Source organism: Octopus bimaculoides, unplaced genomic scaffold (assembly GCF_046866305.1).
Source record: "Octopus bimaculoides isolate indiv1 unplaced genomic scaffold, ASM4686630v1 contig83, whole genome shotgun sequence".
In the NCBI taxonomy this organism is placed as follows: Eukaryota; Metazoa; Mollusca; class Cephalopoda; order Octopoda; family Octopodidae; genus Octopus; species Octopus bimaculoides.
In genome coordinates this window covers 112,501-117,500 of record NW_028315333.1, presented here as the reverse complement: position 1 = coordinate 117,500, position 5,000 = coordinate 112,501, and the positions used below count along the sequence as shown (strand labels likewise).

Below are 5,000 nucleotides of genomic sequence, written 5' to 3'. Positions count from 1 at the left end.
GAAAGTGTAGCTGCTAGAATAAGAATAGCCTGGGCAAAGTTTAGAGAGCTCTTACCTCTGCTGGCGACAAAGGGACTCTCACTCAGAGTAAAAGGCAGACTGTATGACGCATGTGTACGAACAGCCATGCTACATGGCAGTGAAACATGGGCTGTGACTGCTGAGCAGATGCGTAAGCTCGCAAGGAATGAAGCCAGTATGCTCCGCTGGATGTGTAATGTAAATGTGCATACCCGTCAGAGTGTAAGTATCTTGAGAGAAAAGCTGAACAGAAGAAGCATCAGCTGTGGTGTGCAAGAGAGGCGATTGCGCTGGTTTGGACATGTGATGAGAATGAATGAGGATAGCTGCGTGAAAAAGTGCCACACCCTAACAGTTGAGGGAACCCGTGGAAGAGGTAGGTCCAGGAAGACTTGGGCTGAGGTGGTGAGGCAAGACCTTCGAACATTGGGCCTGACTGAGGCGATGACTACTGACCGAGACCTTTGGAAATGTGCTGTGCATGAGAAGACCCGGCAAGCCAAGTGAGATCGTTGCCAGTGCCCCTGGACTGGCTCTTGTGCGGGTGGCACATAAGATGTACCATCTTGAGCGTGACCGTTGCCAGTACCGCCTGACTGGCCTTTGTAGGGTTTTCGAGCGAGATCGTTGCCAGTGCCCCTGGACTGGCTCTTGTGCGGGTGGCACATAAAAGACACCCTTTCGAGCATGGCCGTTTTCGTGCGGGTGACACGTAAAAGCACCCACTACACTCTCTGAGTGGTTGGCGTTAGGAAGGGCATCCAGCTGTAGAAACTCTGCCAAATTAGATTGGAGCCTGGTGTTGCCATCTGGTTTCACCAGTCCTCAATCAAATCGTCCAACCCATGCTAGCATGGAAAGCGGACGTTAAACGATGATGATGATGATGTATATGTATGGGTATATGTATATATGTGAGTGTGTGTGATTTTCTCTATATGTGTTAGTATGTATGTATATATATATATATATGTGTGCATGTGTTTATTTATGTATATGTATATATGTGTGTTTATGTGTATATGTGTGTGTATGTTGTGAGTATATATGTATATACTTGTGCATATATGTATGTATATATGTGTATATGTATGTATATATGTATGTATATATGTGTATATGTATGTATATAGGTATGTATATTAGTATGTGTATGTCTATATGTATATATATGTATGTGTGAGGGCGTGTGTTGGTGTGTATTTGTTTATACTATTCCTTCTTTACTAATTGTAGTAGTTATAATTTATATTTATTGGTAGGTTAATATTTTAGTGAGTTTAAGGATTTAAAATTGTAATGACACTACGATTTTTATAAGATTAAATTAATAGTAGTATTTTACCTTATTTCATACATATTATTTAATTTATGTTTCTTAGTCTTATTATTTAAAATTTATTATTTCTTAGAATTTAAAGTTCATTAATATGTTTTATAATATAGCTCGGTTTTTTTTTACGATGTAAGTTATATAAAGTTTAAATCTTTCATTCATGATTTTAAGAATAATTTTTTCATTCATGTTTTTATATTCTATTCTCTATCTTAACGTAGTATTTTCACGCGACCTCTTTCTAATAAATGCTCTACTTCTGAGTTTAACGTCTACGACTTTATATCATTGTTTGAAACAAATATATATTTTTGTATTTTAATATTATTCAATTGATTTTTAATGATAATTTTAATCGATACCTTATTTAACACAAAATTATTTAGAAGTAAGAGTATCATTTTAGCCTAAACTAAGACTTCGATTTGATTAGGGTTAAAATATTTTCAATTAATATTGTTTAATATTTCTTTCTATTTTATGCGATAAATAACTAGTCTTTTTATTTAATTTCTTTGATTATACAATATCGTTAATTGTTTTATTATGACTTAAGTTATATAAAGTTTAATCTTTCATTCATATTTTTAATTCTATTCCTATTCTTTACGCAATATTTTCACTAGACTTCTTTGAAATAAACGTTTGTAGTCTAAAATATTCTAGCTTAAACTATTGCATCGTTTAGATATGTGCTAATTCTATCTTTATTATTTTAACACTAAACTTCGTCCAAATTGTATTTTAAACGAAAAATTCGTTAAGTTGGTTTTTGAATATAATATACCTGTTAGCTTATATTATAATGGACGTAGGTTTGATAATGGAATGTTTATTATTTTGATATTTTTAATATTTTTCTATCTTTATATAATAAGTATCTTATATACATTCATTTGGTATTTATTGTTGCATGATATCTACATTCTTTTATTATTATAACTAGCAGAAATACCCGGCGTTTCCCGGGTTAAAGAGAATAATGAAATCTAAAAACGCCGTCTAGACTACGCATCATCTTTATATATAGAGATATATATAGACACACACACACGCACCCAAACACACGTATATATATGTATATCAATATAAATATATGTATATCAATATAAATATATGACAGTCAATATAAATATATGAAAGTCATGTACATACTTTCTTACTGTTGTGATTATAACACCTCGTTGTAAACAATGTTCCTTGTTTTCCCTTGTGGAGAATATGCAAATAGGTTTTTTTTGCTGCCACTCTTGAGCAGCCAACATACAGTTGTCCATGTGAGAAGCAGGGCTCTTCCAAGAGAAGACCAGCTACAGACAGTGTTTGACCCTGAGATTTGTTTATGGACATGGCAAAAGTCACACGAAGGGGGAATTGTAGTCTTCTGAATGTAAAAGGAATGTCTGCTCCTGATGGAGTAAGAGGAATTCTTGGAATAAAGACGTCATCCCCTTTTGCACATTCAGAAAGAATGGTAGCCTCGATAACGTGTGACATCATTTTCTTTATAACGAGTCGTGTTCCATTGCAAAGTCTTGGTGGTTCCTGATTGCGGAGCAGCATAACAGGCGTTCCAACTTTAAGTGATAATATGTGGGGAGGTAGTCCTGGAGGCTCCAACGAATTGAGAAATTCAGGAGGATAGTTCACCACTTCATTTGTATCTGGAACTGTATCAACAGACTTGTAAGTTTGAAGATTGCCGGGAAGAGAATGCATCAGCTGTTGATTAATTTTTGTAACAGCTACGTTTTTTGGAGCTAATATTGCTCTTTCACACAGCCAATTGTGATTTTGGTAGTTTTGTTTAAAGTTGGGAAAGACTTTGTGTTTGAGGTCATCTACAGAATTAACAACAGAACAAAATAGCCATACTTCTATTTCTTCTGCAGCATCGAGAGGCACCTTGCCATCACCAATTGTGAAAATGTCCTGTGCGAATTTTTTGGACATTTGGTCGCCGTGTAGCTGAGCTCTCATGTTAGTGTTAAGAGTGAGGATAGTAACATGATGCCACAGGGTAGAGGACTTTAGGCATGCTTGGACCTCATCTGCTCTAGTGCCTTTTGGAATGACAGGAAGAGTTTGCCTGAAATCACCTGACAACAGAAGCGTAACACCTCCCATTGGAGCGTGACAGTCTCGGATGTCTTTCAGGGCTCTATCTAATGCTTCCAAAGCTCTCTTGTGAGCCATGGTGCATTCATCCCAGACAATTAAATGACACCTTTTAAGTACCTGCCCCTGATCTGAGCTTTTGGTGATGTTGCATGAAGGCATCTCGGATGCTGCTAAATTTAGAGGGAGTTTAAAAGTCGAGTGTGCTGTCCTGCCACCGGGTAACAAAGTAGCTGCAATCCCAGAGGAAGCCACAGCTACTGCAATGTCCTGATGCTGCCTAACTTCTGCAAGGAGAAGCTTTGTTATAAATGTTTTCCCTGTCCCTCCAGGAGCATCGAGGAAGAAGATTCGTCCATCACGTTGGCGTACACTGTTAATAATAGTTGTGTAGGCCTGTAGCTGGTCCGGAAGTAATTTATGCTTGTTTTCAGCAATGTAGTTTGAAAGCGCTTGAGTGTCGTAAGAGGTTTCACGAATGACGGCAGTGGGAAGGCTATTTGACCCTGACCTGAATGTCTGTGGCAGGCTATATGTGGACAATTCATTACCACCCAGTGTAGCAATTCTGTCTTCAGTGTCAATGAGAGTTTTATTGATAAGTAAGTTGTATTTCACTGTGGTGGTAGAGAAATGAGAATGAGATGTAAGTGGACAAAATTTTAGAGATAGCAGTTAAGTAGTGCTGTAGTCGTGTTGGGTTCTTAGAACTGTCGTTAGGGTAGGAAGGTTAGAGTTGAATTGGATGACAATATATTTGACTTGACAGGGTAGCATGTGGTTAATGTCTGTTACCATCTTCCATTATATCGTCGTGAGAATTAATTTGTATTTACCTGCCGTGGTACTTAAATGAGAATGAGATGTAAGGAGACAATGTTTTGGAGAGTCCAGTTGGAATTGACATCAGTGTTTTTGTTTCATTTTTGACACGTAATACTTAAATAGTGGAAGAGATATAATGTTGCTGTGGACTGGAAGTATGCCATAGGTTAGAAATTGGTTTTGATTAAAACACAAGTAAGGCATGTGTAAAATTTGAATGAAATTGGTTGTGTAGTTCTCGAGTGTTAGGGATTCACAGACAGACAGACAGACAGACAGACACACACACACAAACATTCCAAATACATGTAGGATTGCTCACCATACAGGTGACAGACACAGCTGTAAGATGCATTACGGATCTATAGAAATTGGAAGGGCATGACCCAATTGAAATAACAACGTGTGACGTTTGGAGTAAAGGGAAATGAAAGTGTCGCCTCTGGAGTTTGCAAATGACCACTATACCGATAGGTAACTGTGCAAACAAAATTTACAATCGATAAATGTCTTAGAACAACCAGTCTCTCATCTTGGAAGGCATTGAAATCAATGTTACCAACTGGGGACTATGTGTGTCGCAGTGATAATAAAAAGACTCAAAGGAGGTCTGCAACGAAATAATTTTACTCAACACTTTGCAAGTGAATCAGTGGAGGCAAAGATGCGTCTCATTTACTTGACAATTTATGCACCACAT

At 37.3% G+C, this 5,000-nt stretch overlaps 1 long non-coding RNA gene across 2 annotated transcripts in view; it reads left to right on the top strand.

Annotated features, from left to right (window-relative positions):
- The window catches only part of LOC149129274 (uncharacterized), a 35,630-nt gene that overhangs the window by 3,566 nt on the left and 27,064 nt on the right, over positions 1-5,000 (top strand). The gene's annotated exons all lie outside the window — the stretch shown is intronic.